The sequence below is a fragment of the Gossypium hirsutum genome, chromosome D09 (assembly GCF_007990345.1).
Source record: "Gossypium hirsutum isolate 1008001.06 chromosome D09, Gossypium_hirsutum_v2.1, whole genome shotgun sequence".
NCBI lineage: Eukaryota > Viridiplantae > Streptophyta > Magnoliopsida > Malvales > Malvaceae > Gossypium > Gossypium hirsutum.
This window is the reverse complement of record NC_053445.1, coordinates 38,060,487-38,073,941: the sequence shown is the minus strand read 5'-3', so window position 1 is coordinate 38,073,941 and position 13,455 is coordinate 38,060,487.

Below are 13,455 nucleotides of genomic sequence, written 5' to 3'. Positions count from 1 at the left end.
ATTAGACAGGTCATGTTCCCTAGAGAGTAGATAAATGAAGATCGAAAACAAAGCCTTGCCTCCATCGTTTGCAGTGGAGCTGGTTAAAGAAGCAGATCTTGCCTTCCTGCGTTAACAGCGAAGCAGATCGAAAACAAAGCCTTGCCTCCATCGGTTGCAGTGGAGCTGGTTAAAGAAGCAGATATTGCCTTCCTGCGTTAACAGCGAAGCAGATCGAAAACAAAGCCTTGCCTCCATCGGTTGCAATGGAGCTGGTTAAAGATAGCAGATCTTGCCTTCTTGCGTTACCAGCGAAGCAGATCGAAAACAAAGCCTTGCCTCCATTGGTTGCAGTGGAGCTGGTTAAAGACATCAGATCTTGCCTTCCTGCGTTAACAGCGAAGCAGATCGAAAACAAAGCCTTGCCTCCATCGGTTGCAGTGGAGCTGGTTAAAGACATCAGATCTTGCCTTCCTGCGTTAACAACAAAGCAGATCGAAAACAAAGCCTTGCCTCCATTGGTTGCAGTGGAGCTGGTTAAAGATAGCAGATTTTGCCTTCCTGCGTTAACAACGAAGCAGATCGAAAACAAAGCCTTGCCTCCATCGGTTGCAGTGGAGCTGGTTAAAGATAGTAGATCTTGCCTTCCTGCGTTAATAGCGAAGCAGATCAAAAACAAAGCCTTGCCTCCATCAGTTGCAGTGGGCTGGTTAAAGATAGCAGATCTTGCCTTCCTAAGTACTAGCGGAGCAGATCGAAGACGGCAAATTTCGCTTCCTCGATATTGCAATTAAAAGAGTGAAGCCACAACGGTGAATCTTACTTCTCTGGCAGTGTAGTGAAACAGATTAAAGCTACGACGGCGAACCTTGTTTCCCTGACACTACAGTTAAATAGACGAAAGCTAATAATCCTATCTCCCTAAAGTTGCAGTTGAGCGGATTAAAAAAAACGACAAATCTTATCTCCCTAAGCAGTAGTGAGCAGATCGCGTCAAGTCTTATCTCCCTAAGCAGTAGTGGAGCAGACAGAAGAAATCAAGTCCTATCTTCCTAAGCAGTAGTGGAGTAGGTCGAAGCTTGCAGATTTTATCTCCCTAAGCAGTAGTGGAGGAGATCGCATCAAGTCTTATCTCCCTAAGCTGTAGTGGAGCAGACAAAATAAATCAATCCTATCTCCCTGAAGTTGTAGTGGTGCAGATGAAAACCACAGATCTTATCTCTCTAAAGTTGCAGTAGAGCAGATCGTATTAAGTCTTATCTCCCTGACGTTGCAGCGGAATAGACTAAAACCACAAACTTCATCCCCCTGAAATTGTTGCGAAGAATATTGAAGCTACAAGTCAAAACTCTTTAAAGTATAGTAGAGTGGGTTGAAGCAACAAGACACAGTGGACTGGAAGGAGGCTACCTGAAGAAGAAGGGCACCAAGAGGTCAAGATTCGGCGAGACCGGGCAAAATTGGTCTTTCTTAGTCTTTGTTCTGTTCTCGTTACACGACAACAAGCAAAGAGGGGCAGCTATACAGACCCAATTTTACACGGGCCTAGTGCAAAAAATATTAACCCGGGGCCCAATTACAAAAACAAATACCCAATAGCCCAAGGCCCATAATCTAAAACGGATCATTGAGGCCCAAAAACTAAATAGCACAGGGAACCCTAAGGTTCCCTGCCCTTTCGCGCCGTAGCCCCTACTGCCCATGTGCGCTATTCCCTCGGGCGTACCATCCGTGCCTCGTCCCGAGGCTTACCTGACACCCTAGCCACCGCCTAGCACCAAAACGGCAAAAAGCCGCGGACTCCGCCTTCGTCGATACCTGCAAGTGACACAAAATAGAAACAAGAACAGTGGAAGAAAACGAAAGAATAGTATAGAACAGTAGCATGCACTGTAATCCAAAACGACTATAAAAGCCGAATCAAACAAATGTAACAGGGGAAAAAAAAGAATACAACAGAGGTTTTTTTAATCTTTTTTATTTCTGCATTATTTTTTTATTTTCTTTTTTTTTTATCTTTGTTATACTAAATAAACAAGAAAAGCAAGAATAAAAAGGGGAAATCTCACCTGCGCCGCGCCGGAGGAGGAGAGACCGAACGGTTTCTCCTCATTTTTTCAGGTTTGGGCTCACTTTTCTCGAGATTCGACGTCGAATTCATGCTCTAGAGGCCACCAGGTTCAAAAAAGGGACCAGAAAGGCTCAAATTGCACCTCCGGCCGCCGCCTACGGTGGAGCTACGGCAGAGGTCAGCCGGAGCACTTGGCCGGATCCTGGCCGGAGTTTTGAGAGAAAAAGAGAGGGGTGATTCTATTTTTTTCTGAAAAACTGAAAAAATAAAATGTTCTAAAAAATTTTTGGTTTAAATAAAGCTATTAAAGGCCGTCGTTTTGAGAGTTGGGTTCAGAGACCAAAACGCCATCGTTTTGGTCTCTAACCCGTGACCCGACCCATTAACCCTCAGGATCCGCGTGTTTTAGCGGTGAAGGGTTTATTTGCGCTGCGAATCCTTCTGCATTTCGCCCATTTTTGTGATTTGGTCTTTTTTTGTCAGATTTCTCCTATTTCTAATTTCGCCCTAAAATTTTGTTCTGATTGCGTCGGGGTCCCTTGAAGTGCTGCGTTTTGGAGGGCGGGGTATTTTCCTCTTTGGTCCCTCCTTGTTATTCGTGCACTCGATACGATCCCTCACTTTTTATTTATTTGCTAATTTGCCCCCATATTTCCGTGTTAAGTTCAAATTAGTCTTTTATTTTATTTACGCTATTAAATTAACTAATTTTGATAATATTATCATTATCTTTACCATTATTATTGTTTTTTTTATATTGCTATTATTATCATCGTATTATTATTATCATTATGTACTTATATATACTTTTTGATCCCAAGTTTTGTTTTATACATATACATACTTAAAAATATTTTCTATGTTTCATAATTCTAAAATATATATATACATGCATTTATATATTTTTATTTCTTTTATGGTTTCGTGCGGTGTTCACTTTCTTTTTATTTATTAATGCCCATTTTTATTCGAATAGTTTATCTGCTTATTCTCTTGCATGATTAATTCGTTTTTATTTATCTTTTATTTGTTGTTGCTTGTATTATTCATACTTAAATTATTGAATTCATTATTTTTTTGTTACGAGCATTAACATCGTGTATTATTTCTACTATTTTGTGTTAGATTATTTTTATTCAACGTATAAATTATGATTTTTGAATAAGCAAAATCTCGCGTTTAGATTTGAGAAGGTTGTACCCTAACTTACTGGGTTTCGATTTTCACAATAAATCTAAACACACAAATCTTTTCAAGCTCAAGTTTTAAACGATCTCGGGAATTAAGAAAAGATCATGTCCTAACATATTGGGCATGATTCCTTTTTTAAATCCGAGATATAGCTAAATATCTTTTAAATAAGTAATTTTTTTAGCATTCATTCGCGTATCGAGAATTCGAGACATTATGTCCTAACTTACTGGATATGATTCTTTTTCTCAATTAACGTGAAATATGCCCCTTTTCCCGAAAATTTTTAATATTCCAATAAAGGATCGTATTTTAAAACTCTTTAAAGTTTTCAATCTTCGACACTAAGACATTAATTAATCAACCAGGTACCAATTTTGGGCGTGTCGAGGGTGCTAACCTTTCCTCGTACGTAACCGACTCCCGAACCCATTTTTCTGAATTTCGTGGACCAAAATCGTTGTTTTATTGTTTATTAAAAACAACCACATTTCAAGGTGGCCCGATCACACCTTATCAAAAAAGATTGGTGGCGACTCCCATTTTCGTTTCATTTTTGAAAACCCAAGTCGACCTCGTTTTCATCCAAAAAATGGTGTCAACAATGGTGTATGTATTTGGTTAAGTATAAGTAAATTATAAATAAGCTTGAATATGGTATGAAGTGTTATAATGTTAGTAGTCTTTTTATTGTTCCAGACTCGATTATGTGCTATGTATTTAGGGGATGTATTGCATATTTAATTATTTTGAAAGTTTACTAGTTGATCTACATGTGATGACTAGTTTTTGAAACTTGCATATAATTCTTATAAGTATGTATAGGGGGCAAATGTTGAATGTGGCTTGTTTGAGATAATATGGTGTAAATGGCAATAAGTAATTGGCATGAAAACATGATTAATATGGTAGGTTAAGCTTGAGTGGTTTAAGTAGTTGAATTGATTGTATTGATACATAATACCTTGATTTGTATTGGTGTGAATGTGGCATATTGGTTAGATGTTTAAGAGAATGATATATTACATGTTTTGGCTTGGTTTTGAGATGATTTGTGTAGGTTTTAAGTTTACAAAAATGTATGTTTTGAGGTTTTGGAATAGTTAGCTTGAACAGGGATCAAAGTGGTACATTTTTGTACTACATGGGCTGGCACACAGCCGTGTGACACACACAGGCTGGTAACATGACCGTGTGATGATTGGAATGTACGAGATTTCGGAACCACAAGGTTTGACCGCACGACTGTGTGTCACAAACGGGTTGGTGACACTGCCGTGTGACTACTGGAAGAATTAATTGATTTTGGTTCACACAACCACAGTGAGTTACATGGCCGTGTGGTCTTTGTTTTGTAAATTTTCCATTATTTTTAAAAAGTTTCTAATATAGTCATTATTTGTTATTGGGTCAACCTAAGAGCTTTTGTAAACTCATTTGAGACTCAGTTTTGGTTGTATTTCACATTATTCATGGAATTATGACACGATTTGATGTTTAAATGAAATTAATTGCTATAAATGGTAAGTGTTTTATTTTGTTATCTATGGCAATATTTTGTAGCTTGGGTTCGGCGATCAAACTCGACGATTGGGTTGAATTACGAGGTGTTACAAATTAGTTTTAAATTATTATTACGAGTATAATGATTTATCTCTGTGAATTGTATTGAAGTAGGAAGAAGTGTTGATTTTGTTCACATAACAAGTTTATTATTGAGAATGTCAAGATTGGTAACTTTAAGTTATAACTATATGGTAAATATATGCATATAGATATACACGTTTATTTAGGTATAATTGTTAATGTTAATAGTATCTAGTTAAATTATAGAAAAACCACTGAATGTTTTACTCAGGATACAAATTGGTTTCTCCATGCGTAGGTTAGATCTAATTTAGGATTTTCGTGCATCGACCACGGCATCTGATCCTTAATCTCGACCTTAGTCATATTTGTTAGTTTTCAACATTACTTATATTTGGTATGTACCTAATAGGTTAGGTTTTGTGGTAGTTGAATGATGTTACAATCAAATATTATACCTTATACTCTAGTAGTATTATATACGGTGGATTTGTTATATGTGATTAGGTGCATATATAAATGAAATATGGATCTACTTTAGTATGAATAAGGAATGTATAATTGTTGATAATTATCATACCAATTGTATAAATTTAATTGTGAATTGATTGTAATTGCTCCGACAACGAATGTGACACACTGTAGGATACGAGTCACAAAGGCCCAACTCAAGCTCAAGAACGTGATGGGCTAAAATTACCACAAGGCCCAATAACGAGGTCAAAGGCCAGACAAATGCGTATGAAACTAAATGGAACCGTTCAAGACTTCATTAGCAAGGCCTTAGATGCGTATACAAAGGAAAAAGAAAATTAAGATTCACTTTCTTGTTTTCAAGAAAATCAAGAAACCGAATCTTGGTCCAATTTTACTGTTTTGAGCGATTTCAAGAATCAAGAAAATCAAGATTTCAAATCTTGGAAATCTTGGTCCAAGAAACTGAATCTTGCAGCTAAGGCGCATTAGATCTCAGTTACGAGCATCAATGAACCAATTTCGGGTGAGAACGGATTACAAGCCCAAGTTCTTGAAGATACAACACAATAAGATGTTCCAAGCCCAACCAAGAAGTTTAAATTAGACTTAGTTGAAAATCAGGCCAAATTGTCAAAGTGGCCCAATTTGTAAAATTTTAATTCTTTAAATACTTAGTTTTAATTTTTAGACTCTATGAATAAATTTCTATGTAAGAATTCAGTCCAAGAGGCCCATTTAAAGGCCTTGGACGAAATTCCCTTGAAAGGCAACAATTAGGGTTTTTTTAGTTTTCCTAGTAGGGATAGGAAAGTAGTTAGGAGGCCTATATATATGGCTTGGCCGGCCACCCTTATGGAGGATATATTGAATTCAGATTTTTTTGGAGTGAAAACTCTATTTGAGTTTCTCCAAGAATTCTCTCTTGAGTTTTCTTTAGAAGTAGTTTTAACAATTTTTTTATTGTGAGAGCCATCTTCAACCTTCTTATTGCCATTGTTCTTCATTGGAGGGGAGATTAGAGCCATTTGAAGGGAGTTGTGAAATCTTTATCGATTTCAAGGCTTCTTAGGACTTTATCTTTATTTCTTGCTGTCATTCTTTCTTTTAAATTCTGCTTGTGTCGTTTTCTTTATCTAACTTATTTCAATTCTTTTATTGTGTTTCCAGCCAACTTCAACCTTAAAGAAATCGATCAGCATTCTTCTTGGCAGCAAGAAAACGTTCTTCAATCATCCTTTTCCTTTGATCTTGCCGTCCAAACAACCTATCCTCATTCTATTTCAATTTTTGGGTTGTTGTGATCTGTTGCGTTTTAATTTTCTGTTTCGTGTTCAATTGATAGATTCGGCAGATTGGAGTCTTTTTTGGGGTTCAATTACGTGTTCTTGATTCTCAAGAATCCTTATTAATACTTATTTCGAGTCTCAATTTGATTCTTTGCTGATTTGGGGATTTTATTTCAGATCTGGAAATTCAGAGATCTAATCTTTTATTTTTTTCTGTTTCGTTTCAGATCTGATTGTTTCGAACTTTCGTAGGTGTTTCTCGTGACTTGACAACTCGATCTTGGTCCGCGCGCAACCCTCTATCATTTAGCTCGAACTTGGCTATCAGGTCGAGTATAGGGTGTTACAATTTTGGTCTTTCCTCCATCAAATCACTAACAATGGCTTTCTCTTATTGGAATAATAACAAATTTATCCCTCCAATGTTTATAGATTCTATCAATTTAGTTCTAAAGCTAAAAAGTTTCAACAAATTTAGCCCTCAACTTTACACATTCTGTAATACCCCTTACTCGTATTGTCGCTGGAATAGGGTACGAGGCATTACCAGATTTTACCGAATTAATTTTCCGTTATTACGGTTAAATACTATTCATTTATGGAAACATATCATGACGTCCCTTGGATAGGCCTCCGAAGCCTAAAACATACATCGGGACTAAACCGAAATTAAATCGAAACCATAAGAAAATTCTTTTATGAACTCAATATAACCCCTTTATAAATTTCTAATATTCCCTGCAATTTTAAACCGAGACTAATCTAAACCAACCAATCCATTTCAACATATTTTCAAGATTGATTCAAACATATCCATAAGATAACCTCATCACATACCAAAACCAAGATTTGTTAGCCATACCAATGACTAACCTTACATTCATTTCACATTAACATTTACTTTATTAGCTTATACATGCCATTGATTTCCAAAATAAAGTTTCTTTATATACCGAGATCTTGAGGTTGATAATGTGATGCGTCTCTAATCAAATCCGACCTCCGAGCTCTTAACACTACAAAAAAGGGGAAAAGGAAACAGGGTAAGCACTTTGTGCTTAGTAAGCTCATGTAACAAGAATTATACTTACCTAATATTTCAACACAATGCAATAAACATTCATACATCCATTCAATGCATTATTTCCCTTACATGCACAAACTCAACGTTCAAGTTAGTTCAATAATTTTCATGTATCAATAATTTATATACCATGATTTGATCAGCTCATCAATACCATGATTTCCATTCCCTTGTTATTTTTCCATATTTATCCAGTTGAACTTCTCAGAATTTTGATGGATTTTTAGGGGTACACTTTAGTGTACAGATCCGGGTCCGTCAATTCATATTCATGTGCACACATTTTCATTTCAGAGAGCACACTCCCGCGAACCTCATCCTTACAGCGGGATTACTAGTCCAGGCTAAATCCCCTGTAATATAAACTCATAGAGTATTGTCGGGATTACCAGTCCAGGCTAAATCCCCTGCAATGACAATTACTCTAATGAGCTTGGATCTGAATTACCAGTCCAGACTAAATTCAGACCCTAATTCAGATTACCCGTCCGGGCTAAATCCACTTTCCACATATTCTTCGAGAGGATTATATCAGGATAGGATATACAATAAACATCCAAATCATATTCATATCAAGAAAAATATATTTTAAGCATTTAAGAATATAATTCAAGTTACATGAACTTACCTCGATACTTGTTCGTATGCAAAAATCTACTAAATCCCGAACTTTTCTTTTCCTCGATCTAGCTTCGTATTTGAATTTTTTGGATTTAAAGAAATAAATTTAATCATTAATTTAATACATTTCATGTTCATATGTAACATTCTCTCTAATTCCATTATTATTTATAATTCATTCAGAGCTTTCTCCTTGAGTCATAGTCACTAAATTATTTATATTTTGAGCTACGGAACTCCAAATTAAGACTTGCTAATTTTTCCTGAAACTAGACTCATATATCTTCTTACCATAAAATTTTTAGAATTTTTGGTTTAGCTAATAAGTACAGTTTATTCTTTAAAGTCATCCCTATTTTGCTGTCTGGCAGTTTTGACCCTTCTTCACTAAAAATTAATTATCTCCTTGTACAGGATTCGGATGATATTCTCGTTTGTTTCTTTTGAAAATAGAATCATTAAGGATTTTAAAAATACAAATTTAAGACCCTAATTATTTTTCTCTAATTTTTGATGATTTTCTAAAGTCAAAACATTGGAACCTAAAATGATTCTGATCTTGTCTCACAAAACCTATTATATCTCATGATTTACAATTCTATTACTTACACAGCTTCTTCTATAAGAAACTAGACTTAATAATATTTAATTTCATATTTTATTCATCCTCTAATTCGACTTTTACAATTTTTGGTGATTTTTCAAAGTTATACTATTGCCACTATCCAAAACTGTTTTAGTGCCAAGTGTTGATTTCCATTTTACCCCAAATTTCACAATTCATACAATTCAGTCCTTGCTCAATTAACCCCTCAATTAAGCTAATTTTTCTCAATTAATACTTTACCTAGACATTATCAGTTATTTCACAACTATTGAAATTCATAATTTCCACATAAAACCCTAACTTCAAACTCTTTTACAATTAGGTCTCAAACATTCACTTTCTATTCAATTCTTTCAATAAAATCGGCATATAAACAATTTAAAGCTCTAATTGCATGCTAAATCATCATATACTTCCAGCACATATTCATAGAAACTTTTAATTTCATTCATAAAATCTAAAACTAATGAATTCAACAAGTGGACCTAGTTGTAAAAGTCACAAAAACACAGAAATTTCAAGAAATAATCAAGAATTGAACTTACTTGCAGTAAAAATATGAAAAACCAGCTTAAGGAAACCTTCTATGGTGTTTTTTCTGATGAGAATGCATAAAAATAAAGGGAAATCTAGATAATTTCACTTTAATCCTAACTTTATTAAGTAAAATTTGCAATATTCCCATTTTACCCTTAATTCTCCTTATTTTCTTGCTGATTTCATGCCCTTGCCATCCAGCCCAAATAGACCTTGGGTCTATTTGGCTTTTAAGCCCTCTTTCTTTTATCATTTAAGCTATTTAATCAATTCCCATAATTTTTCATTTGTTACAATTTAGTCCTTTTTGTTCAATTAACAATCGAAACTTTAAAATTTCTTGATGAAACTTTAATACTAACTTATTAACACTCCATAAATATTTTTAAAAATATTTATGGCTGAATTAAAAATCTATGAGGTCTCGATACCTCGTTTTCGATTCTAATTATTTTAATATTTATTTTTAATACACTATTCACTATTTCAAAAATTTTCCTAACTTCACATTTAACTTATACTCACTAAATTAATAATATTTTCTACTCACTTGTCGGATTTAGTGATCTCGAATTACCGTTCCGACACCACTGAAAATTCAGGCCATTACAACTCTCCCCCCTTAAATATTTTCGTCCTTGAAAATCTTACCAGTAAAGAGGTTCGGGTATTATTTCCTCATTGCTTCCTCCGGTTCCCATGTTTCTTCTTCAATCCCATGCTTTTTCCATAGTATTTTTACCAAATTTATCTTTTTATTTCTAAGCTCATTTGTTTCCCGTGCCAATATTTTGACCGGTTCTTCACTGTAAGTCATATCCAGCTGAATCTCCACTTCTGTTAGAGAAATAACATGTGAAGGATCTGATCGATACCATCGTAGCATAGACACATGAAAAACATTATGAATTCTATCGAGTTCCTGTGGTAATGCCAATCGATAAGCGACCGGTCCAATTCTTTCTATGATTTCATATGGCCCGATAAATCTTGGACTCAATTTACCCTTTCGACCGAACCGGAGAACTTTCTTCCAAAGAGACACTTTTAGGAATACCTTATCACCCACCTGAAATTCAATCTCTTTTCATTTAAGATCGGCATATGACTTCTGACAATCGAAAGCTGCTTTTAGACTATCCCGAATCACCTTTACTTTTTCTTCTGTTTCTCAGATCAAATCAACTTCATGTATCTTCTTTTCATTGAGCTCTGTCCAATATAACGATGTTCTACATTTTCTACCATACAAAGCTTCATACGGAGCCATTTTAATACTGGACTGATAACTGTTATTGTAAGCGAATTCAATCAAAGGTAGATACCTCTCCCAATTACCTTCAAACTCTAATATACAACATCGGAGCATATCTTTTAATACCTGAATTACACGCTCAGATTGACCATCTATCTGAGGACGAAATGCAGTGTTGAAATGCAACTGAGTACCCAAGGCTTCTAACAATTTGTCCCAGAAACGAGACGTAAATCGGGGATCTCTATCTAATATAATGGAGACAGGCACTCCATGTAGCCTGACAATCTTAGATATGTACAATTCAGCCAATTTATCTAAAGAATAATCCATACGTACCGAAATAAAGTACGTTGACTTTGTCAATCGGTCAATAATCACCCAAATGATATCTTTCTTGTTCGGAGACAACGGTAACCTAGATACAAAATCCATAGTGATCCTTTCCCATTTCAATTCCTGTATAGTGATTGGCTGAAGTAACCCTGAAGGTTCCTGATGTTCAGCTTTAACCTGTTGACATATTAGACATCTTGATACAAACTCAGAAATATCATGTTTCATACCTGACCACCAGTACATCTTCTTCAAATCATTATACATTTTATTACCTCACGGATGTACGGACATAATACCACTGTGTGCCTTGTGTATAATCTTCTGTACAAGCTCTGAATTCTTCGATACACGTACTCTGCCTCTGAATAATAAACAACCATCAGTCCCAATCAGAAATTTTAAATCATTACCTGACTCACATTGTACCCGTTTAGCCTGTAGCTTCTCATCATTTTTCTGAGCTTTATATATTTGTTGTAGAAATGTTGTTTTAACTCTCAACTCAGCTACGACTGAACCATCATCAACCAAAGACAATCGGGCATTCATAGCTCGCAAAGCAAACAAAGGTTTTCGACTTAAAGCATCAACAACAACATTAGCTTTACCCGGATGGTAATCAATAATCAAATCATAGTCCTTTATCAATTCAAGCCACCTACGCTGTCTCAAATTCAAATATTTCCTTGTCATCAAATATTTTAGATATTTATGATCAGTATAAATATGACATTTCTCACCACACAAGTAATGCCGCCATATTTTTAATGCAAATACAATAGCAGCTAATTCAAGATCATGCACCAGGTAATTTCTTTCATGTGGCTTAAATTGCCTCGAAGCATAGACTATAACTTTACTTTCTTGCATCAAGACACAACCTAAACCATTTAATGATGCATCACTATAAATAATAAATTCTTTACTCTGTTCAGGTTGTACCAACACAGGTGGTTTCGTCAACAAATCTTTCAATCGGTCGAAACTCTGCTGGCATTCATTAGTCCACTCGAATTTAACATCTTTTTGTAATAAACAGGTCATTGGAGAAGCTATCATAGAGAACCCCTATACAAATCTCCAATAATAACCAGCTAAACCCAAGAAACTTCTAACTTCAGATACATTTTTCGGTGGACTCCAATTGACAATAGCTGAGATTTTACTCGGATCTACCCTGATGCCTTCTACGGATACAATATGTGTAACACCCCTTACCCGTATTCCTTACCGGAACAGAGTATGAGGTATTACTAAATTTTTAAAAATTTTCGACAGCATTTCTACTTATTTTTGCTTAAACCTCCTGCAAATTTAGAACACATTCCAATATACCAACCAATTTCATTTGTATAAACACACATATAGTTTAACTATTAATAAACACTACATTTAAAAAGGGAACCATAACATATATTTACATGATGATCCCACATTACATAAAGTGTCTATACATGCCATAAAATTTCGGAACACTAGTAGTAAAATACCCCAAATGTGAAGGATAGTGTAGATGATTGTCTGACTTCGTTCCAATTTCCGAGTTGTTGGAAGTCACTATAACCAAGAGAAAAATAAAATCGAGTAAGCATATAGCTTAGTAAGTAAACACATGATAAATAAGTAATTACTCCCATAACTACACCAAAATATAAACTTATTCATGAATAACTTTATTGTTTAGGCAATTTCCAGCAAGCTGTTTTTCTGCGTCATAGTCGCTAATTTATTTTTATCTGGAGCTACAGGGCTCCAAATTGAGTTCCGTAAATTTTCCCTGAAACTAGACTCATATACCATTCTGCCATAAAATTTCCAGAATTTTTAACCCAGCCAATTAGTACAGTTTATTCATTAAACCTTCCCCTGTTTCACTGCCCAACGGTTCTGACCCTTCCTCACTAAAATTTACTTAACTCTCTGTACAAAATTTGAAAAATGGGTTTTCTTGTTTCTAATAAAAATAGACTCAATAAGGATTCCAGGGATATAAATTTCATGCCATAATTATTATTTTTTTACAATTTTTGGTAATTTTCCAAAGTTAGAACAGGGGATCTCGAAATCAATCCAGCCCTGTTTTAGTAAAATTCAGATATCTCCAAAAATAAAACTCTTTTGCTTATTCTATTTCTTTCATATGAAAACAGACACATCCAGCTTCAATTTCATATATTATTCAGCTTCCCATTCATTTTCCACCATTTATAGTGATTTTTCAAAGTTACCCAACTACTGTTATTCAACACAGTTTATAATTAAATCGTTCCTTTTTCGTTTTTGATATTTTCTCCCATCTCATACATGGATCGATTTAGTGTCCAACTCAATATTTACCCCATAAAATTTTCCACCATATGGCAATATTCACCTTCCACACTTTTTCGTTGAACACTCGGAATGTTAACCGTTATTGGTGGA